The sequence below is a fragment of the Electrona antarctica genome (genome assembly GCF_951216825.1).
Source record: "Electrona antarctica genome assembly, chromosome: 16".
Lineage (NCBI taxonomy): Eukaryota > Metazoa > Chordata > Actinopteri > Myctophiformes > Myctophidae > Electrona > Electrona antarctica.
In genome coordinates this window covers 35,204,456-35,219,365 of record NC_136797.1, presented here as the reverse complement: position 1 = coordinate 35,219,365, position 14,910 = coordinate 35,204,456, and positions in this window count along the sequence as shown.

Below are 14,910 nucleotides of genomic sequence, written 5' to 3'. Positions count from 1 at the left end.
GTAACAAGACAACTCACCCCTAAAGCCACTTTTGGTGAGTTGTCCAGACAACTCACCCCTAAACGTGAAGACATCTCACCCCTGCTTTTTTAGGGGTGAGATGTCTTCACTTTCCGGGGTGAGATGTCTTCACTTTTGGCCACTTTCGGGGTGAGATGTCTTCACGTTTAGGGGTGAGTTGTCAGGACAACTCACCGGGGTGAGATGTCTCGTATTCTTTGAGCTATACTTTACTGAATATTTCACAAGAATATAACACAAGAGTCAAATGTACGGTCAAATGTAATGTAGTTTATTTAAATATAGAAACATTGTAAACAAAGTTCAAACAGCAGTTTGTACAAAAAATATAAAAAAAAGGTAAACATCAAAAGTTTAGAAAAACATCAGTTTGTACAAAAAAATATAGAAAAAAGTTAAGTATAGAAAAAATGTAAACTAAAAAATATAGTAAAAAGTTGTCATAAAAAAAAAAAAAAACATCAGTTTGCTACAAAAACACTAAAAAGTTTAGGTAAACATCAAAAGTTTAGAAAAACATCAGTTTGTACAAAAAAATATAGAAAAAAGTTAAGTATAGAAAAAATTTAAACTAAAAAATATAGTAAAAAGTTGTCATAAAAAAAAAACATCAGTTTGCTACAAAAACACTAAAAAGTTGTCATATCTACAAAAAGAAAGAAAAAAGTTGTGCTGTGTGTAGGGGAGTGTGCTGTCCCATTTTGGTCAAAAGTTGTGCACTAAAAAAAAAAGTTGTGCTGTGTGTAGGGGAGTGTGCTGTCCCATTTTGGTCAAAAGTTGTGCACTAAAAATAATGCTATATAGTTGTTTAAAAAGTGACATAGTACTGCTTTAACCCATTTAGACCTGACTTCGAAATAAAAAAAAGTCTTCTGAAAGAATATATTCAAAGATTTGTGCTGCATTTTCACGATTTTTTCAAAAATAGCATACCTACAAGCTCGTAGCGCGCCACTCGCTATGAGCTTGTAGATCTGCTATTTTTCAATAGCTTAAAGTATAACATAATGCTTAGTTAAAACACCAAAAGGGGTTCCCATCCAGAATGGGTTTAACTGTTACACCCCTCTAACAATGCTTAAAAAAATGTGTACAATCTATCAATTATGCAAGAATGTAAACATGAGATAGTCAGACTGCAGCACTGAAGCAAATTGATATAGCACAGAGGCCATTAAAACCCACTTCTGTCTCATTCTGTCTCCTAAAACTCAGACTTTCTGCAGCATCTAACTAAATAAAGCGGTCTTCTTCTCTGCTCTCAATGTCAGAATGACTTATAGAGTTACAATGTGTAACTTTGTGTATGTGGAAAAAAACCTCTCGATCACTCTCTACTTACTAGAACTATGCTTGTTATGGTTAGACCGAATAAATTGAGTTTGTTTAGCTATCCAGTGTGCAATCATTAATATATGTGTTCCTGTCGGGCGCCCGCTGGCCTAGCGGTCCAGGCGCATGCCACACATAATATGGCTCTGGCCTGACTGCGTGTCACGGGTTCGAGTCCCGTTCATGACGACCTTTGCTGCGTGTCTCTCCCCTTCTCTCTCTCTCCCTCTTTCCAGTCATGTTTAGCTTGGGAGGCAGGGTTGTTCCTGTCTACCTTCACTTGTATAAAAAGGCAAAAAGCCAAAAACAAATCTAATATATATATATGTTCCTGTCTAGACTAGAGATACTTAGAAATAATTAACTCAGTATTTGGTATAGATCAAGCAATGCATCCACAATTCCACTATAGCACGCAGCCTATATGCCAAATGTTATACTGTGATATTATACAGTATTCAGCACATTATTTTAGGGCTATTTTGCAAAGACATTTATTTTACAATATGCAATCATTAGCGACATTGTCACTGTGTGTGTGTGTGTGTGTGTGTGTGTGTGTGTGTGTGTGTGTGTGTGTGTGTGTGTGTGTGTGTGTGTGTGTGTGTGTGTGTGTGTGTGTGTGTGTGTGTGTGTGTGTGTGCAAACTTCTGAAGAAATGTGAACTGAACTCCTCTCAATTTGGTTACTCCAGAAGAGTCCAGATGGCTGTCACTTTTCTCACATGCTAATTAACTAGCAGTAGCAAGATCATTGTCCGAAAGTTCGCTTCGTTTGGCAGGTGTGAAGGCTCATTCGAATCCTAATGCGTGTCTAATGTGTCTGTCTGGTGGGGATCCGAGTGGAGACTTTCTTCATCTTGTTTAAATATAAATACTTCAAAATTAAAACACATGTTTAGCTCAGCATGATCTATAAACTGTATAGCTAACATGGAATATGCATAATAATTGTGATCGGATCATCAATGGGACTCTGGGAGTAGGCTATCTATTGTAAACTTCGGATCATTTTGCGCTCCCGTCTCCGCTGTGCCTCGTTCATGTGCCCAAAAAAAGAACAGTGGCGCGCACACACACACACACACACACACAGTAAGTCTCCGACGACACACTGCATCCGTTACTCTCACTTTACGTGAAAAGTCTATTTTTTAACATCGGCTTCTGAACACATTGATAAAATTCCCTGCTACGTTTCCTTGCTTTCCCTGACACAGCCAGTGTGAAGGCAAACCGCATCAAATTAAATATGCAAGAATCCAAATTCTCCGCCCATACGCATTTGAGTCTACAGAAGTATTAGGTGAGAATGTGACCTAATTAGCAACTTTGTACAGCCGTCAGACTCTGCCTTTGAAGCGCAAACATTATCCACAAACGACCCCCCCCCCCCCCCTCAATGCTGCATAGAGAGAAAGAGAGAGAGAGAGAGACGCTCTACTCCTAAGTGTTTCACCGGATTTTACTGTTAAATAAATAAATAATTAGCCGTGACTGCGCACGTCTGTAGGAACCGATAGTTAGATCCGAAATTGAATTATGCCTACTGTAATGGGTGCCACGGAAAGTACAGACAACTCACCCCGCAATGTCAGAAAGTGAAGACATCTCACCCCGGAAAGTAAAGACATCTCACCGGGGTGAGATGTCTTCACTTTCCGGGGTGAGATGTCTTCACTTTCCGGGGTGAGCTGACCGGACATCTCACCCCGGACATCTCACCCCGACATGTCAAAAAGTGAAGACAACTCACCGGGGTGAGATGTCTCGTATTCGGCCATAGCTGAGGGCAAACTATGGCCGAAAAGCTACAGAAAAAATAATTACGTTCTGGAAGGAAGTGAAGCAGAAGGTGGTTAACAGTAAGATCATGGCCCGCTCAGCTCTTTAACAAAGCATGTGGCCATGAATCATCATCAGATGACGGCTACAGGATCACACAGAGTGATAATCCGATCCAAGATGGATTGTTAGCTTGTTTCCTAGAATGGCTGTGATATTACAAACATTTTATGTATTCCAAATTGGCAACCCCCCTAATTGTCCTTACATTTGTGTTTTTCAAGGGGCACACCAGGTCTGAGGTTCAAAGGTGATATCAAGTTCATCGTCAACGTCAGAGTGGATGACAGATGGGGAGTGGTAGCTCGCGCTGCTTGCGCTGCTGCTGCTGCTGCTGCTGCTGCTGCTGGCGCTGCTGGCGCTGCTGGCGCTGCTCCAGCTGCTGGCGCTGCTGGCGCTGCTGGCGCTGCTCGCGCTGCTGGCCGCCGAGTAGTCGAGACATGGAACGACACCACTTTACAATACACTAACCCCGTGGTGGTGTTTGAGTCTAAAGATAATTACACTTTAGGCTGGTTCCTCATGGAGGTTATGCTTCGGGTAAGAACCAAGGTTATTATAGTTAACTAAAACTAACAAAAAAAATGAAAACTAGAATTTAAAAAACATTTAAGTTAACTGAAAAAAAAACGATAACTAAACTGAAACTGAATTGTGTGTTCACAAAACTAACTAAATTACAGACAAACTGAAATTATAGACAAAATACCCTTAGTTTTAGTTTTTATCAAGATTTATATGCCTTTTGGATATTTATAATATAAATCTTTTTAATTCATTCGATTAATTTCCTCATTTCTCCAACAAGTTTCACGGCAGTTTTCAGCACCGTATGGCAGCATGTAGTCACGCTTTATGTCGCTTGTTTACATTCTGCTCCATGCTATAGTGCTTGATTTTGATTTATTTGTTTGGAGAATTACAGTACATTTCAAGCACAACTCAATACAAAACTGTTAACTGTGGATGACACCATAAAGCATTACACTTGTTTACAATAGGGTCTACCATTTCATCATAACATTTAAAGACGTACAAATATACACTTCTATATAGCCAAAAACAGGAAATCATCACAGAGGAGGTAAAAAGGGAAAAAAAACATACAGTGAGGGGGAAAAGGGATGGGTGGGGGAGTCAGATTTTACGGGGGGCAGTTTTGAATTGCAGCCGTCCGTAGGTGCCCTTTGAGAGCGGTTTTGAAGAGTTGGGTTTTTAGGATGCCCAGTTTGGTTTGGAGATCACTGTCGAAGCGCTTGGCTTTGCTGCCAGAAACTAACTGCATGTTACTTGGAAAAAAAGAGACACAGTCCAATATGGAATTACTTTGAATATGACAGCGAGAGACGCAAGCAAGTGCCTTGTGGAAAAGGATGATCGTAAAATATGTGGAGCACGTCTGAACTTAGGCCTATTGTATAAGGATCGGGCATTTATGGAAGGAGCAACAGCTAAATGTGTGCATAGCGCCTCCAAAACGTTTGCCCTTGCTTCGAGTTGCTTAGTGGATTGGATGATTGCAAAATCTGGTTGAGGAATGGGATGCCGTCCCACAGCAAAATGTGTCTATGTTGGTGATCAGCAGGAGGAGGTGCCAGGTCACTGCCAAGCTGTTGTGGCTGCTTTTGGATCTTCTACCCACTACTGAGTTCCATAACACTGAGAAATTGTGTTGTTTTTTCCTTATTACTGTGGGAGAGTGCAATCATCCAATCCACTAAGCAACTCAAAGCAAGGGTTGAATACCAACCATTTGCCATTTTGGCACATTTTTGGGGGGCGCTACCCACACATTTAGCAGTGTTGCTCATTCCACGAATGCCCGATCCTTACAATCTATACCTCGTTGTACAGGTGATCAACGATTAAAATTATACATAATACCAATTGGTATTATCAAAGTGCAGAAATAATGGACCAAAGTTACGTTTCCGAACTTTTATTGCTGAGTTTATATTTTTAAATGGTATCTTTTTTAAAGTTTTTATTACACAATACTTACTCTGATCTTTTTGAATCCTATACCTGACAAATAATACCAAAGTACGAAAAAAAACTAAAACTAAGCAATTTCACCAAAATAACTATCAAACCTGCTCTAAAAACGAACTAAATTATTTAAAAAAATGTCTAACTAAAACTAAACTACAATGAAAAATCCCAAACTATTATAACCTTGTTAAGAACTAGATTTCAATCTTACAATGGCTTCTATTCTTATAGTCTATATTTAGATTATACCGGTAATTGGTATAATATTTGCCAAGTGAATCTACATACATGCATTGTGTCATCAGGGGCTCAATATAGCTGGAGGGTAAAGGAGCTTGGGGTAAAGTTCAGAGTTCTCCCAACCAGAATAAACAATGGGGTGTTGTGTTTTCAAACGCAGATGTGACATTTGTGTATTAAATGCCAAGAGATAACATGTAACATGAAATTGTCCTTTCTTCCACTAGATGGGACTACGTCACAATTTCCGTTTGGCTCCGGACTGGATCAAACTCTACAAGTTCAAAGTCGACTATGAGTATGACAGCAACATGGCAGAAGTCATCTTCGACGCCAGGGCTGTCGGCAGCTTCATGAGGGATTATTCTAACAAAAGCCTCTTAGCTCTGGGGATGTTAAGATGTAGACATCCGCACATCCGTGTGACACTTTCCTAAATTAAATGAAAAAATAAATAATTGCGACCACAGGTCTTTGTGCAGGACGAAAATATCAGATTTGCTCATCTACATACTGTATGATGTAAATTTTCCAATGGGAATTTAAGATGGCGGCCCTCAAAAAATAATCCCTATAGCTATGTTGTTTGGGATCTGGGTTCTTTTCTGAATAAATGGCAAGAAATATGTTGTTGTTTTTTTTGGGGGGCTGAGGAATATATCCTACCCTTTTCAGATTGGCCTGTTATAGCGCCACCAACAGGTGGACTTTTGCAAAACATTTTTGGAACAAAATGCCTCAAATCATCCAATTGCCATCTAAGGCGTAAGAAGAAATGCCACCCTTTTCACATTGGCCTATTATAGCACCACCAGGAGGCCACAACCTGACCTGCCCTGGTGGAGACCTGTGCCCCGAGGGGAACTTTATCTAGTTTGTTTGTGAAATGGGTTGATACAGTTGTGCAAGCATATGTGTATAATTTGCATGTGAATGGAGTTGATAATTAAACAATTCCTGCACAATTATACACATTTCTGGACAATTCCTGCACAACTGTATCAACCCATTTCACATACAAATTTTACACATTCCTGCACAAACTTAAGGGTACAGGCTTTAGTTCCGACATTGTTATTGGTCCGACAGCATAGGCCTATAGGCCTACTTATCATTCTAACAAATATTTAACCGCGAGCATGATAGTCTGCAAGTGTACCGGTAAGTCCGGTATCCAAGAATCGAAAGAAAATCACATCTGATGAATTACACCGTTGGTCATTAGGCTACTATTAATCGGTGGTTAAGACCCATATTCCCCCAAAAATACATATTCTTGGAACTTCATGGAAGCATATAATTAATCTACCTCCACCGCCAGGATTTTGGGAGAAGTCACAAGGACAGGTTGGTGTAAAAATGTATGGCGTGAACAGAATCCAGGAATCCAATTCCACCACACTCAAATAGTACGAAGCGCGCAGGAAGGTCATTGGTTCCTAATTTTGAAGGTATTAAACTATTATGCTCGGGTCGCTGTCGAGATGGTTTGAGAAAGCCGGTGAACATGGACAAATCGACCCATTTGGATTCATTTTACACTCAAAGATCTATTTTATTTTATTTTCCATTTGATATAGTCATGATACAATTCATAAAAGAGCAGTACAGAATTATCAGGATTGCACAAAAAGTCAGAGGACTTAATTCCATTGTGATCCAAATAAAGAAATAGTTACAGCATATGATAAGAACATGTGTGTACACAATACTAATGACATTTACAACAGGCCATCATAGATCAGTAAACAAAAGACAATACATAGATATAAATAGATAAATACAGCACTATACTAACTTGCCCATCAGCCACTTTTTCAACATATTTTTTTTAAATGTTCAAAGACTGGGCAAATTTAATTTCCCTTGAGATTTTGTTCCAATCTTCCACCCCTCTATAAGGGTCCATTTGGTTACCAACTCCATAGGTGGGTGGGAATTTGGGGACTACTGGTTGAAAGCCACTGGTTTAAATATCTATTCTCCCCACATTGCAAACATGCTAGTTATATTGTATAGACATACATAATAAATAATATAAAGGTTTACTTTATTTAAATCAGAATTACTTCCACAAACTGGCATACAAATGGGATAAATATAGTAATATATACATTTTCTTATTGTCTTTTCTTATGTGTATACACTATATAGTGCTATGTCTAAATTGTCTATATAAAGTGCTATTTAAGTTACATAAGTTTAGCCTATGCATACGCCTGTAGGAGGTCGAGGCCAGGGCAAGTACTACGGCACGTGCTATGGGCTAAGATGGAGTCTGAAGAGGTGCGTTTTCATAGACTGCGGCGGAAGATTGGGAGTGAATCTGCAGTTCTGATTGTAATGGGAAGTGCATTCCATAGATTTGGAGCCAGAAGGGAGAAGAGTTTGGGACATGTGGTGCGTTTTTTTTCTTCTTTTTAATAATATTTATCTCACGATTTTGTAACCCATTTTTCACGTTGGACAATGACAATTTACATAGACAGAGGCTCAAATCACATAGCACGACAACGGGGTGAGAGACACACCATCCTGCCACACTTTTTTGTTTTTAAAGAATGTAAACATACGTAGCCTATGTTAAATGTATATAACTGTGCAGTCAAAACTCAGTAGCGGAGCTTTTGCTTGGCATCCCAAAAGAACTACACTTCCCAGAGTCAAAACAGAAACCAGGGAGAGAAGGGTTTTGATTGATTGATTGAAAATTGTATTAACAGTTTGCAGAATTACAGTACATTTCAAGCACAAACTCAATACAAAGGCTGTTAACTGTGAGTGGACGACCCAATTAAGCATTACACTTGTTTACAACAGGGTCCACCATGTTCAATTCATCAAAACATTTAGAGACGTACAGACGGAGGGGACATTGTGCCTCCTCTTCAGCGACACATGACAGTGACAGCTGGGTGTTGGAGAGCGTGAGGTGACCGGGAGGAAGGATCATCCGGAAAGAGAGGGATGACGGTCTACCTGGCGTACTCACCTGCGGTATCGGTGGAGGAATTGGACAAGGAAGGCAATGACTTGGAGGAACTGAGAGGGCACCGAAACCAAAAGAAAAGAAAGAAAGGAGGAAGCCTGGCAGAAAGTGATGAAGGAAGTGAGGGTTATGCGGTCGGGATGATAGCGAAGGAGCAGGCTGACGGGCTGTTTGGTGATCCAAGAGAGGTAGGGAAAGCTTTGGAGGAAATATTGGGCAGGGTCAAATCTGTAAGAGTTACCAGGAGTGGAATGGTCATTATAGATCGTATGGATAGAGATCAGGCAGAGAACGCAGTGGCAGGGGACGGACTGAACTTCAAGGGGAGGAAAGTTAGTATTTTTCATTTGGGAGGAAATCGAAGGAAGAAGGGAGTGATGGGGGGCGTTCCACACATTCACATCAGTGAAATGTGAACAGTTTTTGGAAGTGGAAGGAGTTTGTGAGGCAAGGAGGCTGACGCGATTCAAGGAAGGAAAACGGGAGGACAGTAACGCCGTGTGTCTAACGTTTGAGGGGGAGATACCAGAGAGAATATATGTGGAGTATATGAGTTATTATGTCAGACCTTTCGAGAGAGCTCCACTGAGATGCTACTGCTGTCAGCAGTATGGACATGTATCGGCTGTGTGCAGGGGAAATAAAGTGTGTGGAAGGTGTGGGAAAGACAACTGCAATGAGGACTGCAAAGAGGCAAAAGCAAATTGTATTCACTGTGGAGGAGAGCATCATGCAGGTTCGGCCCAGTGCTCCAGGAAGATCAAGGAGAGGACGGTTCATAAGATGAGAGGAGAATGGGGCATGTCGTATGCGGAAGCGGTAAAGAAAGTGGAAGGATGCAGTAAAGAGAGTGGGGCCGAAAGAAGGCAGCAGGTGGAAAAAGGGAATGTGCACGCAAATGAGATCTGTATGGACAAAACAAAATTCCTAGCCTTTATAGCCATGGTAATAAACTGTGCGGTGGAAATAAAGAGGAAGTTGTTGCAAGTATGTGTAGGACAGATAGTCAGGAGAGATATGCTGTGCTCAGTGCCTTTTATTCTCTTAAAGCCGGTAGTGGACATAACAGCATTGCTACAACAACAACAGCTTCATGTGACTCAGCCAGATATAACTACAGAGGCAGTAACATCCGGGGACCACAGGGTGGGGCCGTAGCCTAGCTAGAGCACCCTGTAACATCTCCCTTCCTTTAGTAAAGTAACAATATCTTGCATATATGCATCTCAGTAAAACAGAACACAATAACAGCACAGTAACAAAATAATAACTTTTCTCTACAATCATACGTCCTTCTTTTCCTTTTTTCTCTTTTTTTTTTTTTTTCAGTGTCGTTGTCCCTCTGTACACAGTCCCTGTGTGAGTGACTGACTGTGCGTGTGTGCGTGCACATATGTGTGTGTGCGTGCGTGCGTGCGTGCGTGCGTGCGTGCGTGCGTGCGTGCGTGTGTGTGTGTGTGTGCGTGTGTGTGTGTGTGTGTGTGTGTGTGAGAGTCCCAGTCCTCGTGACCTAAAGGTCAAGTCTATCTGGAGGCCTAATCAGCCTCCCACTCCGAGAGAAAGCCCGGCCCTGTGACTCACCGCATGGTGCGTTCTCAGTCTGCGGGGAAGAAGGCGACGGCCTCGGGGCTGATGGCCTTGGAGACTTTGCGGGGCTGCAGTGCTGACGATCTATCCGGCGCTTCCCCCGCTCGCAGGCTGCTCCGGGGCCACTTCCGGATGAACTGACGGCTGGAGCGCGACCCCCTCCGCTGGTCGGAGATCGATCCTGTTGCGCCGGTACGTGGTCCCCTCCACGTCGACCAGATAGGATCGGAGCCCCAGCTGCTGCAGACACACTCCTCTCCTCCATCTGCCCGTCCTGTCTCCTGGGAGCGGCTTCATCCGCACAGGCTGGCCAACGTTCAGCTCCGGCAGGTCCCTGGCGGATCTGTCATAAGACAGCTTTGCTGCTTGATGTTTCACTCTTAGCTTGTCAGTAATCCCTGTGACGACCTGAGGAGTCAGTATCTGGTCGGCCACAGGGAGAAAGGTTCTCAGTCTTCGCGACATAAGCCGCTGTGCTGGGCTGCTATTCATACCCTCAGTGGGCGTGCTCCTCCAGTGCAAAATGGCCTTCCAGGGGTCCTCCTTGGCACGGTCTGCCCTTCTGCAGAGGCTCTTTACAATCTTTACAGCCGACTCCGCCTTGCCATTGGCCTTCGGGTGTCTCGGTGAGGACATGACATGCTCGAAACCCCACTCCCTCGAAAACGCCCGGAACTCTCCACCGGCAAACTGACCGCCACCATCAGAAATGGCCCTGTCAGGGACACCGTAGCGGGCAAACTGCGCCTTGCACCGGCGGATGGTGGTGTCCGCAGACAGGTCAGGGAGCAGGTCAAACTCCCAAAAGTCAGAATAGTGGTCGACGATGAGCAGGAAGTGCTGCGCCGCATAACTATACAGGTCCATGCTCACCAGCTGCCATGGACGTGTGGGGAGCGGGTGTGACATCATAGTCTCTTTCTGCTGCTCGTGTGCATATTCATTGCACACAGAACACTGCTGCACAAAGTCTTTGACCTCTACTTGCATTCCTGGCCAGTACAGAGTGTCGCGGGCCTGTCTGTAGCATGCCTCGGCCCCGACATGGTTGTAGTGAATCCGTCGTAGCATTTCAGGACGCATAGACCTGGGGATGATGATGCGCTGGCTCCTGAAGAGCACGCCATCTTGCGCACTTATCTCATCCCTAATGCCCCAGTAGTCCCTGACGGCCACAGGGGTCTCCTCCTTGTGTTCTGGCCATCCCTCCAGCACGACTGACTTGAGTGTTTGGAGACACACATCCTCCTCAGTGTGTTTTCGAATCTGTGCCAGGCGTTGGCTGCTGACGTTCAGATAGTCCGCCTGCTGAATGGCCGCCGTGTCGCTCTGCTCCTGCTGCATGCTGCAGACCATTTCGCGTCGGTACAGCGTGTCAGTTCTCCATGGTGGGGTGGTGGCCCTGCTGAGCGTGTCACTTATGTACATCTCAGGGCCCGGCTTGTATACCACCACAAGGCAGTAGTTCTGAAGCGTGAGGAGCATGCTCTGAAGGCGCTTCGGCGCACTGAGGAGAGGCTTACTGAAGATTGAGACCAGCGGGCGGTGGTCGGTCTCTGCAGTCACATCGCCCCTCCCATACAGGTAGTAGTGGAAGCGTTGGCAGGCGAACACGATGCTCAGGCATTCTTTTTCAATCTGCGCGTAGTTTTGCTCTGTTTGTGTCAACGCCCGGGAGGCGAACGCGACAGGCTGCCCCTCCTGAAACAAGCAACATCCCAGACCTGCTTGACTGGAGTCACTCTGAATAGTGACCGGCTTGTTGACATCATAGTATCTGAGGACTGGTACCGCCGTGACCAGTGCCTTGATCTCCTTCATGGCGGTGTCATGCTTCGGCAGCCAGTGCCATGGCACGTCTTTGTCCAGCAGTCTCCTCAGTGGTTCACATACCTCCGACAAGCGAGGCATGAATCTGGACAGATAATTCACAAACCCGACACACCGCTGGACCCCTTTTGCATCTGCGGGATTCGGCATGTCCAGAACTGCTCTGACCTTGTCAGGGTCAGCCTTGAGGCCCTCAGCCGACAGTATGTGGCCGTGGAAGCGGACCTCCTTCACTCGAAACTGCAGCTTTTTCAGGCCCAGCCTCAGCTTCACTTCTCTGCATCGGTCCATCAGAGCGATGAGGTTTGTGTCATGGTCATCATTGGCCTCATCCTCTGTGTCCCCACAGCCGACTATGAGGATATCATCGGCGATGGGCTCAATACCCTTCAGGCCAGCCAGCAGTTCATGTTGCTTCCTTTGGTACAGCTCCGGAGCAACTGACACACCGAAAGGGAGTTTCAGCCAACGTTTTCTGCCCCACGGTGTCCAGAATGTCGTCCTCAGGCTGCTCTCCTCATCCAAGCGGCACTGCAGAAACGCATCACGCGCGTCCACCAGGGTAAATATACGCGCCTTCGGTAGCTTATACAGCACATCATCCAAGGTGGGCATAATGTAATGGGACCGTCTCAGAGCTCGGTTGAGAGGCTTCGGGTCGATGCAGAGTCTCAATTTGTCTGGCTTCTTTATTATGACTAGGTTGCTGATCCAGTCTGTGGGTTGAGTAACTGTCGTTAAGTGCCCATCCTCTTCATAACGATCGAGCTGTGCTTTAACAGCCGCCTTGAGAGCCACTGGAACGTTCCTAGGAGCACACTGCACCGGCGCCACAGTGCTGTCCAGCTCAAAGTGAATGACACCGGGCAGAGACTCAACAGGGCTGTTGAACACGTCGTGGTAGGTGTTGACAAGACGCTCCTTGGTCAGGTCTCCCTTCCTGCAGTGCTCCACCTTGTTCAACTCCTCGGGAATGGTGAAGCGTATCAGACCAAGTCTCTCACATGTCTCTCCCGAAAGTAAGGGCCTCTGGCCGGTATGCACAATCTCAAAGTCCAGCCTGTGTGTCTTGCCCCTAATAGCGCATTGCGTGCTGTACACACCCAACGAGCTCATCCACTCACTGTTGTAGAGTTTCAATCTGGTGAGACTCTTCTGAAGAGGCGTACGAGGCGCCAGCCTCATCTTATCCTTGATGCTCATCACATTGCAAGTGGCTCCAGAGTCGAGCTGGCACCTCTGGGCCCCTCTTTGCAGTGGCAGGTTGACAAACCACTTTTTTCCTTGAGTGTTTACAGCGCCCACGCTCTCCGCCGCGTACACATCTCTCTCATCCTGGTCGCTGCCGTCCCGTTCCTCAGGCCATGGGCCATCCACAGTGTTCAACTGGCGTGCCTGCTGGCCCTTTTTCATGCATACCTTCGCAAAATGGTTGGCAGTGCCACATGAGCGGCATGATTTGCCAAATGCAGGGCACTGGTCTCGCCCCCGTTTGTGCCGTGTGCCACAGTACTTGCAGTCACCTGCGCCTCTCATGCTCTGATGCTGTGCAGATGTGTTGGTGGGCTCAGACGGCCTGCTGGCTGTCCTCCGGTCGTACCGCTGTCCTTGCGTGGCATTAATGCTGTCCCCCGGCCCGGAGCTGCCCGACATGGCTTTTAGCTTGCTATCCATGACCTCGGATGCACGGCAGATCCTGATGGCATCGTCCAATTTTAAGGTCTTTCTCTCTCAGTAAGCGACGTCTTGCACCCTCGTCAGCTATGCCGAGAACAAGTTTGTCCCTTAGGAGTTCATCCCTAATAGCTCCATATTCACAAGAGGCAGCCTTTTCTCTCAGCCTGGTAACAAAAGAGTCGAAAAGCTCTCCATCCTCTTGTTTAAGTTGACCAAACACATACCTCTCGAAAATCACGTTGCTGGCGGGCTTGAAGTATGTCTCCAGTGCGTCCAGTATAGCATCGACATCTTTCTGCTGATCCGCCGTGAGTCCCAGGTTGTGCGTGTAGACATGGCGGCAGTCGTTCCCCATCAGCCTCCTGAGTGCTGCTGCCTGCACCGGCTTGTCCTTCTCACTGAGGCCGGTCGCAAGCACGTAGTCCTCAAACTCTGCTCGAAAGCTCACCCAGTTGCTGTGAACATCTCCCGCCATCTTCACGGGCTCCGGAGGCGGTATGCTGGATGCCATTGTTTCAGCGCGACGCAAATGCTAGCAGGCTAACCGAAGCTGCTAATCCTCACCAAAACAAACAAACACACGCTGCTTTGGCGACGGACCGAGCGACGTTAACTTCTCAGGGTCCTACTTCCACTTCTGTCACCATGTTGCAAGTATGTGTAGGACAGATAGTCAGGAGAGATATGCTGTGCTCAGTGCCTTTTATTCTCTTAAAGCCAGTAGTGGACATAACAGCATTGCTACAACAACAACAGCTTCATGTGACTCTATATATATAACTACAGAGGCAGTAACATCCGGGGACCACAGGGTGGGGCCGTAGCCTAGCTAGAGCACCCTGTAACAGAAGTCGGAGAGGATTAAAATGGTACTGGAAGCAGCAAAAAGGTTTTTAAATGTCGATGACGTCACTGGGGAGGATCTGGATAGTGTGCTGAGGGAGGAATTCACGGTGACTCAGACTCAAGTGTCTGAATAACTGAATGGACTGAATGGACTATAAGGGATGGGATCACTGGGTGGACAATGTTGGATTTTAAGTCACAGATAAGTGTATGGTGAAAGAAACCAGTAGGTGGCGGTAATGCACAATTTTGTGCCAACTGCCAATAAACCCCACAAGAAGAAGAAGAAACCAGGGAGAGAAGAAGCTCCAAGTTCTTTCAGGAGTCGAGTTCAACCCAAAGACGCCAATGGTCTGTTAAAATGTTTATATACTTGCATGTTTGAAATGCTACTTTATGGTTTAACTGCAGTGCTACCAAATTGGATAAGGAACACATTGCAGCATTACCTGCTATGTTTTACTTTGGGCACACTGCTGTGTTCAAACACACTTGACAGTGTTTGGGAAATTAATTAATTTGTGTTTAAAGTATAAATTACAAAAGAATAAG